At 39.1% G+C, this 14,076-nt stretch overlaps 1 protein-coding gene across 1 annotated transcript in view; it reads right to left on the bottom strand.

Moving 5' to 3' along the window:
* The window catches only part of LOC138961867 (zinc finger-containing ubiquitin peptidase 1-like), a 467,703-nt gene that overhangs the window by 49,494 nt on the left and 404,133 nt on the right, over positions 1–14,076 (bottom strand). The window lies entirely within an intron of this gene.

The raw sequence follows: 14,076 nt of genomic DNA, 5'->3' as shown, positions 1-14,076 counted from the left end.
TAATCTTGATGTTGATAATGACAGCATGTTCTGGCCTAGGCTTATAATGGTGAAATCATGTAACATCCATCACGCGAGCAATTCGTCACAGCAAGGTAACCCAATACACGTTCAATACAGGCGAATGGAACCAACTTGCTATTCTGGCGACTTATTGTTAGTGTTATCAGTCGCTGTCTTGTGACCATGCCCGGCAGGGAGAATGTTTTATTGCATTATTTTTGTTTCTTGATACATGTAATTATATTCCCTAATTTCAATGTTGTGTGTTATCATGCAAAGGTGATGTTAAGCAAAACACAGAAAACGAAGACACCAAAGACCGTGTACATAATTGACTTGTACAATATTCCTTTCAATGTCGTCTGTGATTTGTGGACACGGTGTGCACGAATAACAAAGTCTCTGATTTGCTTGGGACTGTTTAAAGGCCAACTATGCCTCGTCAAAACAGTTCTCCTCGCCGTCTCAGATATGTCCAGATTTTTACATGGAATTTTGTTTGTTTGTTTGTTTGTTTGCTTAACGCCCAGCCGACCACGAAGGGCCATATCAGGGCGGTGCTGCTTTGACATATAACGTGCGCCACACACAAGACAGAAGTCGCAGCACAGGCTTCATGCCTCACCCAGTCACATTATTCTGACACCGGACCAACCAGTCCTAGCACTAACCCCATAATGCCAGACGCCAGGCGGAGCAGCCACTAGATTGCCAATTTTAAAGTCTTAGGTATGACCCGGCCGGGGTTCGAACCCACGACCTCCCGATCACTGGGCGGACGCCTTACCACTAGGCCAACCGTGTCGGTTTACATGGAATAAAACCATCCCTCCACTTCGTCACATACCAACAATCAAAACAATAACTGCTTGCTGTGGTAAGTTGGAATTTGTTGATGAATTAATTTCCGAAAAAGACACCATGCAGTGCCTTTTGCTAAATTAATTGTCAAAATAAGATACTATTGTGTACACTGAGAACACCCAGGCTGTTCATTTTTGGTATGTGAGCAAGTGGAGGGCTGGTCTTAACCCATGTAAAAGCCTTACCAGATCTGAGACTGTTTTGATGAGGCGTAAGAGGCCTTTGAATTGTAAAGAATATGTATTTCAGATACTCAGAAATGTCTGCATAGACACCTTTCACTTTAACCCCCTCACCATGAAGTTAAAGAAACTAAGTCCTGAGGATTTCAGACATTCTACCCTCATATCCTGAACAGTTATCGTTGCGCTGATATCAAAACTCTTGTATATGTATTCTAAAACGGATTTTTGTTTTGATGTACAATTTTCATTCAATTTTCTTTTCATGTTTGCTTGCTTTTCATTTAAACTGTACAACAGCCGCCATTTATATGTAATTTTCTAGAAAACTGTAAACACCACTATAAGCATTATGCTTGTTGTTGTTTACTCAATATGCGTCTTTTTGTAAATAATGCACAAACGTTGAATAGAACAGTTTAAACCAAAACTCTTGGATCTGGATTTGTGTAAATTGGTTGTTATGTCCCTTGCATCTCATTTTTCCCCAGCTGATGAAGAATTCTTTGTTTTCTTGTTGTGTGTACATATTGCTGTTTTGTTGATGACAATATAAAACTTTTTGTTTAGTTCTAGAAACAAATACCACTGTACAATTAGTGTACATAAGTAATATTTTACTGTTGTGTTTAGCAGTCTCTTTGTTTTTTTTTAGTTGTTTTTCTTTTTTAGTTGTAAGAATAACAATGTAGTATTTGTTGAAATGTTGTTGCCAACTGTGTTAAATTGAAAAGTCGTATTTCATGCAAATTGGAACTTCAAAATCACGGAAAAAACTTGGAAGCTCGAGGGGAGTCCAAAAATAATTCGTCAACTAACTTGTTTTGCCAACTCTGATAGGTTTTTTTATTTTGTGATATTATACATGTGATTACTAGTTTATTTTATTCCTCGTGTTTCACCCTTTACATCGGAAGGTTTTTTTTCAGCTAACTTACTGGAAATGTCTGGCTTATTTCTGGAGTGCAGAAAATGTCTGATTTATGTTTGAAGGTTAGAATATTTCTGATTAATTCTTAAAGTGCAGACATTTTTTGGCTGAATTTCAGAAAGTGTTAAGTTAACGTATGAAGGGCTGCATATGTCCAAATTTCACCCGTTGCTTGACATTTATTTCTTTGCATCGATTGGTTTGTGTTCCAGAATATTACACGTGTCCATTTTAATGAAACCAAAGATAACCATTAATACTATTGCACGATGACTCGATAACAAATGGCTTACAGAAAGCATTTCTAGTGCTGTTTGGGATTATTTGTTATGATGTTAAATTGCTTTTTACGAAATGTCAGCATGTCCGTTGCTGTTAGAGTGCATAACCCTGGATTTAATTACGAATCTTACAATGATTCAGTTGTATTCTTAATAGTATGCAGCACGGCTTAAACATACCACATTGCTACCTCGTACATTCCGTGGTTGTTTCTTCCATATTTTTCAGACACTGATGCATATTCATCATACACGTATTCATATTCTTTCCATAAGCTTACCATCCCGAAGAAGGCGGTAACGTGCCGAAATATTGATTATAGATATAAACGTACCTAACCTGGTTACTGGTGTTTTTACATTTAGTCAAGTTTTGACTAAATGTTTTAACATAGAGGGGGAATCGAGACGAGGGTCATGGTGTATGTGTGTATGTGTGTATGTGTGTGTGTGCGTGTGTGTGTGTAGAGCGATTCAGAGTAAACTACTGGACCGATCTTTATGAAATTTGACATGAGAGTTCCTGGGTATGATATCCCCGGATGTTTTTTTAATTTTTTCGATAAATGTCTTTGATGACGTCATATCCGGCTTTTTGTAAAAGTTGAGGCAGCACTGTCACACCCTCATTTTTCAATCAAATTGATTGAAATTTTGGCCAAGCAATCTTCGACGAAGGCCGGACTTCGGTATTGCATTTCAGCTTGGTGGCTTAAAAATCTGAAAATTGTAAAAAAAATAATGTTTTTATAAAACGATCCAAATTTACATTCATCTTATTCTTCATCATTTTCTGATTCCAAAAACATATACATATGTTATATTTGGATTAAAAACAAGCTCTGAAAATTAAAAAAATTAAAAATTATGATCAAAATTAAATTTTCGAAATCAATTTAAAAACACTTTCATCTTATTCCTTGTCGGTTCCTGATTCCAAAAACATATAGATATGATATGTTTGGATTAAAAACACGCTCAGAAAGTTAAAACGAAGAGAGGTACAGTAAAGCGTGCTATGAAGCACAGCGCAACCGCTACCGCGCCAAACAGGCTCGTCACTTTCACTGCCTTTTGCACTAGCGGCGGACTACGTTCAATTTCTGTGAGTTCGACAGCTTGACTAAATGTCACTTATTTCGCCTCACGCGACTTGTTTCTTTTCATTTGCATATTCATCATCAGTAAAACGTGTTCAAGTTTTCAGACGATGGCGCTAACTTCTTTATTATTGGGTATCCATGAAACTGATTTCTGTCGTCCTAAGCATTTGGAAAAATATCAGGTATTCGCTGTACCTTTTTTACATTTAGTCAAGTTTTGACTAAATGTTTTAACATAGAGGGGGAATCGAGACGAGGGTCGTGGTGTATGTGTGTGTGTGTGTGTGTGTCTGTCTGTGCGTGTGTGTGTGTAGAGCGATTAAAAACAAGCTCTAAAAATAAAAAATATAAAAATTATGATTAAAATTAAATTTCCGAAATCGATTTAAAAACACTTATCTTATTCCTTGTCGGTTCCTGATTCCAAAAACATATAGATATGATATGTTTGGATTAAAAACATGCTCAGAAAGTTAAAGCGAAGAGAGGTACAGAAAAGCGTGCTTTGCATCACAACCCAACCACTACCGCGCTAAATAGGCTCGTTAATTTCACTGCCTTTTGTACGAGCTGCGGACTACGGTCATTGTGAAAAAATGCAGTGCGTTCAGTTTCATTCTGTGAGTTCGACAGCTTGACTAAATGTCACTTATTTCGCCTTACGCGACTTGTTAAGCATTAATGACATATTTTGCTCATTAACGTAACGCTTTATTTGCTTGGTAATCGGTCAACAGCACATGTAGATACAACTGCCAAGCGACTAGAGTTTTGATTCGTCATTGATCATGCTGTTACACAAGAAAATCAAAGTATTGGGATTCAAACACATATATCAACAATTATGATGAAGGTGGGTTCTTCCATAATATGGAGACTTTTTTTTCTCTTACTCCGATACGCCCGCTTATGGTCAATTGGCCTATCTTGAAACAAGTGAAGTATATGCTACGAATGTGTGTGTGTGTGTGTGTGCGTGTGTGTGCGTGTGTGCGTGTGTGTTTGCCGCAAGTGTGTGTGTGACACTGTGTATGCGTGTGCGCGTGTCTGTGTCGGTCTGTCAGTGTGCATGTTTATGTGGCTGAGCATGCTCCAAAGAAAAAGGGGCACACATCTGGTTACAAACATTCCAAAAATTGTTGATTGTGTAGCAAAATGTTTGACAAAGACAGATAGAAAATATTGTTTCTTCCAATGATTCAGGCTCCCTCTAGCTCGCCCAGTCAAAGTGGACTATATTGTGTACAGAAGGTGGCAAATTCCAATGACGAGGATCTGGTGCAGCCTTGTGGACTACAGGATTGTGTTAGCACTATATCACGTTTACTGCATTGTCGTTACGACTGTTCTTGCCTTGCTTGTCCACAATGTCTTCATGTGATCTCTTGTTTTGTTGTATGGCAACCATCAAAGAATTAAAATCAAGTTTTCTCATTATGGGTTTGTTTTGCATGATTTTGCAAGTTTTTTTTATTGGCGTGTGTGTGTGTGAGAAAAAATGTGCGTGTGTGTGTGTGCTGACCATCAAGGGAACGAGAAAAACAGTTTTTCTTATCAAGCGATTTGTATTTGTATAATTTCCACAATACTCTTACTAGTGTGAGAGAGTGTTTGAGTCTACATTTTCTATGCCAAAGGAAATTATCAATCAGAACTCCTATCACATGCAAGACAAATGTGATCATATTAAATATATTTAATTTGCATTGTAATATTGCGACTTCAGCAACGCAAGTGTGTAACATTAGTAACAAAATACCATAAAACACAACTAAAGCATTTTCAAATGATTTGGCAAATTAACGCAGGCAAGCATCAAGGACAAATCAACGTGGTGGGAGGAAACAAATATTAATGAATTAGTAAATAGATATACAGTGCGCAAAGATTCTCATCATCAAACAAAATAAATTTCCCTTTGTTGTGAAAGAACGAAAATCATCAGTAAAGCATCTCTTCAGATTTAGCACACGAAAAACAGATTAAAGAAGTTAAGTAAATTAAAACAAAGTGTGAACTCCAAAATATTAATATAAATAATAGCAATAATATTACAAGCAAGAGTGATTTCTTTCTTTCTTTCTTTATTTGGTGTTTAACGTCGTTTTCAACCACGAAGGTTATATCGCGACGGGGAAAGGGGGGGAAGATGGGATAAAGCCACTTGTTAATTGTTTCTTGTTCACAAAAGCACTAATAACAAAAATTGCTCCAGGGGCTTAAAGCAGGAGAAAAAACACAACGGCGTCATAAGAACCAAGAGATAAAGCTTCAGTAAGGTAAAAAGTAAAGGCTTAATATGCCCCAAAAAGCAAACAAAACAAATAGGAGGCACAAGCCAAATACTTAAATAATTAACTGCTTCTACATAATAAAAAAAAAAGTGAATAAAAAAAATGTAAGGCAACTTGTTCTCAGTATCGTAAAGCAATTTATCTGCACAACAAAACATACATAGGTAACAAAACATACATAACATAGGTAACAAAACATACATAGGTAACAAAACATACATAGGTAACAAAACATACATAGGTAACAAAACATACTAGGAATGCTTTACTCTTGCATTCTTACCTACAAAATTCACACTCTCCAGTCTTGGATCAGCCCTATAACTGATGATAGAATTTCTTCAGTAGAACCATAAATCCATCAAGGTAACCAACATGCAGTTTCAAATTGCCACTTCAGGTTAACCCCACTCCCTCCCTCATTATGATTACTGTATACAAAAAGCCATTTAGATCGTGAATCACAATCAGATAAAAGTACATCTCAATGTAACAATGGAAGGACGCTAATGATACAATTTATAATTTCAAAAAACATAATAACAAACCGCCTCTCAAAGCTCAAGAACTTTAAACTATGCTATTATCATACAGTAACAATATTACGCACCCAAAAGAAAACAAGTTAATGAACAGATTTGAATCTGCGTGAATAAATGTCACTTAAAGACAATGAACAAACTTTTCTGTGTTCAACAATGCCAATTGACAAAAATAAAAACAGACTTTTTTTTAAGTCTGGCTTAAAATCCTATAATAAAAGTCTCAAAGTGGCAAAGTCACAGTACTGGAGACACCTTCTGATACTCAATGATTCCTCTAGCCATATATAGTCAAATCTTGTGTTCTTTGCAAGAACGAATCCTGGCTCTAACTTAAAGGCACACTCCTTCTTTCAAAAACAATTTGGCTCACCATCTCAGATCTGGACAAGCTTTTACATGGGGTAAGATCATCCCTCCACTTGGTCACATACTACAGATCAACTCTCTGACTGCTTAATGTTGAGAGTTGGATTTGTTGGAAGAAATGAATTCATCAAAAGATGTCCACTGTGCACCGAGACCACCCAGGCTGTTCATTGTTGGTATGCATAACCGGTTGCCCATTGCATTTCTCCAAATTACATGGGGTAAGATCATCCCTCCACTTGGTCACATACTACAGATCAACTCTCTGACTGCTTAATGTTGAGAGTTGGATTTGTTGGAAGAAATGAATTCATCAAAAGATGTCCACTGTGCACCGAGACCACCCAGGCTGTTCATTGTTGGTATGCATAACCGGTTGCCCATTGCATTTCTCCAAATTACATGGAATAAGATCATCCCTCCACTTGGTCACATACTACAGATCAACTCTCTGACTGCTTAATGTTGAGAGTTGGATTTGTTGGAAGAAATTAATTCATCAAAAGATGTCCACTGTGCACAGAGACCACCCAGGCTGTTCATTTTTGGTATGCATAACCGGTTGCCCATTGCATTTCTCCAAATTACATGGAATAAGATCATCCCTCCACTTGGTCACATACTAAAGATCAACTCTCTGACTGCTTAATGTTGAGAGTTGGATTTGTTGGAAGAAATGAATTCATCAAAAGATGTCAACTGTGCACCGAGACCACCCAGGCTGTTCATTGTTGGTATGCATAACCGGTTGCCCATTGCATTTCTCCAAATTACATGGAATAAGATCATCCCTCCACTTGGTCACATACTACAGATCAACTCTCTGACTGCTTAATGTTGAGAGTTGGATTTGTTGGAAGAAATGAATTCATCAAAAGATGTCCACTGTGCACCGAGACCACCCAGGCTGTTCATTGTTGGTATGCATAACCGGTTGCCCATTGCATTTCTCCAAATTACATGGAATAAGATCATCCCTCCACTTGGTCACATACTACAGATCAACTCTCTGACTGCTTAATGTTGAGAGTTGGATTTGTTGGAAGAAATTAATTCATCAAAAGATGTCCACTGTGCACAGAGACCACCCAGGCTGTTCATTTTTGGTATGCATAACCGGTTGCCCATTGCATTTCTCCAAATTACATGGAATAAGATCATCCCTCCACTTGGTCACATACTAAAGATCAACTCTCTGACTGCTTAATGTTGAGAGTTGGATTTGTTGGAAGAAATTAATTCATCAAAAGATGTCCACTGTGCACAGAGACCACCCAGGCTGTTCATTTTTGGTATGCATAACCGGTTGCCCATTGCATTTCTCCAAATTACATGGAATAAGATCATCCCTCCACTTGGTCACATACTAAAGATCAACTCTCTGACTGCTTAATGTTGAGAGTTGGATTTGTTGGAAGAAATTAATTCATCAAAAGATGTCCACTGTGCACAGAGACCACCCAGGCTGTTCATTTTTGGTATGCATAACCGGTTGCCCATTGCATTTCTCCAAATTACATGGAATAAGATCATCCCTCCACTTGGTCACATACTACAGATCAACTCTCTGACTGCTTAATGTTGAGAGTTGGATTTGTTGGAAGAAATGAATTCATCAAAAGATGTCCACTGTGCACCGAGACCACCCAGGCTGTTCATTGTTGGTATGCATAACCGGTTGCCCATTGCATTTCTCCAAATTACATGGAATAAGATCATCCCTCCACTTGGTCACATACTACAGATCAACTCTCTGACTGCTTAATGTTGAGAGTTGGATTTGTTGGAAGAAATGAATTCATCAAAAGATGTCCACTGTGCACCGAGACCACCCAGGCTGTTCATTGTTGGTATGCATAACCGGTTGCCCATTGCATTTCTCCAAATTTTGTGAATGGTTTTGGTACAATACCAGAAATTCCCGGTGAACGTGATACCCTCTTTATTCTTTCTTTATTTGGTGTTTAACGTCGTTTTCAACCACGAAGGTTATATCGCGACGGGGAAAGGGGGGGAGATGGGATAGAGCCACTTGTCAATTGTTTCTTGTTCACAAAAGCACTCATCAAAAATTTGCTCCAGGGGCTTGCAACGTAGTACAATGTATTACCTTACTGGGAGAATGCAAGTTTCCAGTACAAAGGACTTAACATTTCTTACATACTGCTTGACTTTCTTTCTTTCTTTATTTGGTGTTTAACGTTGTTTTCAACCACGAAGGTTATATCGCGACGGGGAAAGGAGGGGAGATGGGATAGAGCCACTTGTTAATTGTTTCTTGTTCACAAAAGCACTAATAAAAAAATTGCTCCAGGGGCTTGCAACGTAGTACAATATATTACCTTACTGGGAGAATGCAAGTTTCCAGTACAAAGGACTAAACATTTCTTACATACTGCTTGACTAAAATCTTTACAAACATTGACTATATTCTATACAAGAAACACTTAACAAGGGTAAAAGGAGAAACAGAATCCGTTAGTCGCCTCGTACGACATGCTGGGGAGCATCGGGTAAATTCTTCCCCCTAACCCGCGGGGGGTACTGCTTGACTAAAATCTTTACAAAAATTGACTATATTCTATACAAGAAACACTTAACAAGGGTAAAAGGAGAAACAGAATCCGTTAGTCGCCTCTTATGACATGCTGGGGAGCATCGGGTAAATTCTTCCCCCTAACCCGCGGGGGGACCCGGTGAACATGATACCATGACAATGAATGTATTTTGATTATAAACACCAGTGACACAAAAGCGTTGGTTCTATGGCAAAGTATACTACTTACTACAGGCTCTGCATATACAAAATAACGTACACTTAATCCATAGCTGGAGAAAGATCAAACGCAAGTAAGTCATCTTTGGAAAATTCAAATCAAACGAGACCGTTTTGTGGCACCACCAACTTCATTGTTTCTTTCTGCGCATTATGGCTGACCCTCCTACCCCCCCCCCACTCCCTCCCCCACACATTATGACAGATAGGTACTGAAGACTGGCTTGACTTTAACACTTACAGCTGGTGTTATCACTACAGTGCCCCCCCCCCCCACATACACACACCCACCCACACACATACCCACCCCACCCCCACACACCCCACCCCCACACACCCCACCCCCACATACACCCCCCCACACACACACCACCCACACCCTCCCCCCACCCACACCCCCACACACACACCCCACAACCCCCCCCACCCACACACACACCCGTTAAGACTCCAGATTTATGGCTCCCTCCCTGTTTGTTTTTAGACCCTTTTTCTCAGATTTTATGCTCATAACCTCCCTGTGTAAATGTACCCCCCATTTTAAGACTCCTTCCTTTTAAAGGCTTGATTTGTATCAGATTTGTGATGGTCTAATAAGGGCGTTCCACTGTACAATAGCAGAGAAGTCAAATTAAAGAAAGCCACCTGGACACCCATGCATGCTTCACTTGGGTATGCGGTGGCCGGTGTGACGTTTTCATCTTTCGCCGTGGTGATATTTCGATTCTCGGCCTCGTTGATCTAGTATAAACTCTACACTGAACAAAAAACCACCCTTCGATAGTACTGATGAGCGACCTTGTGTACCTTACATTCATGGGGCCAAATTTGTCCAACCAATTTTTTTTATTTAACTTAGAAATTTGATTCATCCTAAAATGTTTCCCTTCTTACTCAAGGGACGTAACCACTCGGTACACGTTTTTGAATAAATCGATTTTGGGTGTGAAATCTATTACATTTCACCACCAATTTTCTTCACATGCAAGAAACTGACATGCTTTTCGTCCATAAATAATTTCACTTCTTAATTTTACCAGGAAACAACATTTCAGTCTTGAGTATTATATCGAGGGGGAAATATGTACACAGGCGAAAGATGAAATCGTGACACCGGTCTCCACTGTAACATGTGGGCTAACGAGAATGATAGATAGAACAACTCTGAAGACATTCTGACTTCAGATTTATCCAAGCGTATCGCTATTTTCTTGTACTAGCCAAAAACGAATCGATGCAAAAAGATCAAGTGAATGCCCCATTCAGATGAACAATTTCAGTGATCACATGTTGATGATGGTATTTTAAAAACTACTTCATATTGCCTCTGCTCTGCAGTTTCCCAGAATCTCAATCTTATTCACAGCTGTATGCATCATCAGGAAATCCTGTTTTCTTTGTGATTCTGCTTCTTGGCAATAAACCAAAGACCTAGGATCCCTATTTGCTTGACAGAAATGGATGCAAGTAATATGCTCTCACGTTTTAATTAAAGCACAATGCGACACATTATAGTTTCCAACTGGAGAACAAAATAATGATTTGAGGTACACTTCCTTGTTTGTACAGTACATAAAAAGAAAAGTTGTCCATGGCACACACAAGAAAACATATAAATGGTTTTGAAAATTTAAAAAAAAAAAAGCAAAGAAATTGAGGTACACTTCATTGTTTGAACAATACATACAAAGAAAAGCATACTGTATCTGTACATATTCACACACATATGCAAACATATATATGGCGTTTTTAAGACACAGTGCACCAGGATTCACCACAGACTGTCATGTCATCATGTTATTTGTTAGCTCTCCCTGCATTTAGGCAAACCTGTGGTCATATCACAATGCAAACAGGGAATGGCAAACCATGGTTAGTACCAATGTTATCCTTTGGGGGGGGGGGGGGGGGGGGGGACAAATTGCACAGCAATATTTGGGGGGGAAGCAATTTTGAACACTTCAAGCTTTGAGAAATGTAAATGAAGAATAAATTCAAAACCAATTTGTGGAAGCAGCGCTGCAACCAGTATTATGACAAAAAATGACTGCGTCAACGAGAAAGGTTCCTGTATTATTTTGGTTGCCGTCGAGCTCAAAACATGTTTCAATCAACCGCCTCTATGATATTCAATGACTTACACCAGACAGGCAATGCCACTTTTCGGTGAAAAAAAAAAAAAATCATTAATACATCGAAAAATCATTTATACATTGGAAACCCTCATTTCAGACCCCCAATGCAGGACCCGATTTTCTCTAACTTTCCGTTCATAACCATGGTCAATTTACCCCCATTTCATGACTCCCTCCTTTCTAAGACACAATTTTCTCAGATTTTTGGTGGTACATGTACATGAATCAAAAGTTCAAGGTTTGTTTGTTTGTTTGTTTGCTTAACGCCCAGCCCACCACGAAGGGTGATATCAGGGCGGTGCTGCTTTGACATTTAACGTGCGCAACACACAAGACAGAAGTCGCAGCACAGGCTTCATGTCTCACCCAGTCACATTATTCTGACACCGGACCAACCAGTCCTAGCACTAACCCCATAATGCCAGACGCCAGGCAGAGCAGCCACTAGATTGCCAATTTTAAAGTCTTAGGTATGACCCGGCCGGGGTTCGAACCCACGACCTCCCACTCACTGGGCGGACGCCTTACCATTAGGCCACCGTGTTGCGGTAAAAAAAAAAAAAAAAAAAAAGTTCAAGGTTCCACTGTACACAAAACAGTAATTAATTTAACAAAGAATTCCCACTCAACACAGAATGCAGCCAGGCTGTTGGTTCTTGCCATGTTTAAAAGCCCGACTCAAAGTCTGAACAAGTCTATATTGGGGGAATACCATTGTTCACATGAAAAAGTCTGTACCTTTAAAATGACATTGTCCCCTTTTCCTTGAAACTATGCCGAATCATATTTCCATCAAAATTACCGGATAAACCGGCATAGCTTCAAAATACTACATCAAAGCAATTCAAAGATCCTACCAAAAAAAAGTTATGTATTGATTACGTGATATGTTTGTGATCATAAATAAGTCACATGCAAAACTACGCATGTGGGAAACCATTTTCATTTCTGTAACTACATAGGACAAAAATCTAACAAAACGAGAGCAACACAGCACAGTAGCAGTGGTACAGTGGAACTCCCCTTTTAGCCCCCCCCCCCCCCCCCAATTTTTTTGTTAAGACTCCCTCCCTTTTAAGACCCTGGCTGTGTTCATAACCTCTGTAAAATTATCCCATTTTAAGACTCATTCCTTTTTGGCTCACGTAAGTGTAGCCTATGCGATGCTAACTTTTGTCTGTCTGTGCGTGCGTGCATGTGTGTGTGTGTGATAGAAACTTTAACATTTCCGAGTCTATGGATAAAGCTCGCATAAGAAGATTACGTCTCGGTCAAAAGTGTTTGACGTGTGTGATAGAAACTTTAACATTTGAAGACGTCACATTATGACGTAAGAGGGTTAGACGTCACGCGAAGGAATTACTGAAAGTCTCGGTCATTGTTATTGTGAGCGGGCCGAGACTAGTTGGCAGATCTAGTGTCTCCCTTTCTTGCACAGTTTCACCTATGCTTACTGTGTGTGTGTGTGTGTGTGTGTGTGTGTATGTGTGACGAAGTGATTGAGTTTGTGTTACTGTTTGTCGATTTCTTACGTGAGCCTTGAAGGCTTCGCCTCTTGTTTAAGACTTGATTTTTCTCAGATTTGTGGAGGTCTTAAAGTGGGGTTCCACTGTAGTACATACATATAATGCACATTTTGATCGCGTCAAGGATTGAATTGATTAGAAGTACGTGTACTGACAAGCAAGTTGACACAAGAAAACACAAGATAAAACGCTGTGCAAAACAGCACACGGATTGGTGTTGGTTTTGTGTTGTCAATTTCCCTCCAGCGCATACACTTCAACCTTGTACATCTCTTCATAGAAGCAAAGAATTGCATGATATAATGCCAGCTGGGACTAATTTTCACACTTAAGAATAACCCCCCCCCCACACACACACACACACACACACATATTCTGCTACTTTGAGTAAAACCTACTCCACACAAGCTTTATGCAAAATGACTGAAATAAAGTGAGAAAAAAAACCCACAAATTTGATCATTTCACCTTGAGCCATAGATATCGACCTCAATTCGCAGTCCTGAATACTTCAAAGTCTTCATAACATATTCATAATAAATACAACAACAGAAATTAGAAGAGAAAAGAAAGGATGGTCAGTCTATGACTACATTCACTGCTAACACATAAGTTTAGCTTTATACACATTCTAATTACACTCTTTTAAAGCAGTGGTCTCCTATGAAATACTTGCACAACTAAAAAATAGACAAGAATTATGCATGTTTTTATATTTAGTCAAGTTTTGACTAAATATTTTAACATCGAGGGGGAATCGAAACGAGGGTCGTGGTGTATGTGCGTGTGTGTGTGTGTCTGTGTGTGTGTGTGTGAGTGTGTAGAGCGATTCAGACTAAACTACTGGACCGATCTTTATGAAATTTGACATGAGAGTTTCTGGGTATGAAATCCCCGAACGTTTTTTTCATTTTTTTGATAAATGTCTTTGATGACGTCATATCCGGCTTTTCGTGAAAGTTGAGGCGGCACTGTCACGCTCTCATTTTTCAACCAAATTGGTTGAAATTTTGGTCAAGTAATCTTCGACGAAGCCCGGACTTCGGTATTGCATTTCAGCTTGGTGGCTT

The sequence above is a fragment of the Littorina saxatilis genome, linkage group LG3 (assembly GCF_037325665.1).
Source record: "Littorina saxatilis isolate snail1 linkage group LG3, US_GU_Lsax_2.0, whole genome shotgun sequence".
Classification (NCBI taxonomy): Eukaryota; Metazoa; Mollusca; class Gastropoda; order Littorinimorpha; family Littorinidae; genus Littorina; species Littorina saxatilis.
The sequence above is the reverse complement of the archived record's forward strand: the minus strand, read 5'-3'. Positions and strand labels throughout refer to the sequence as shown.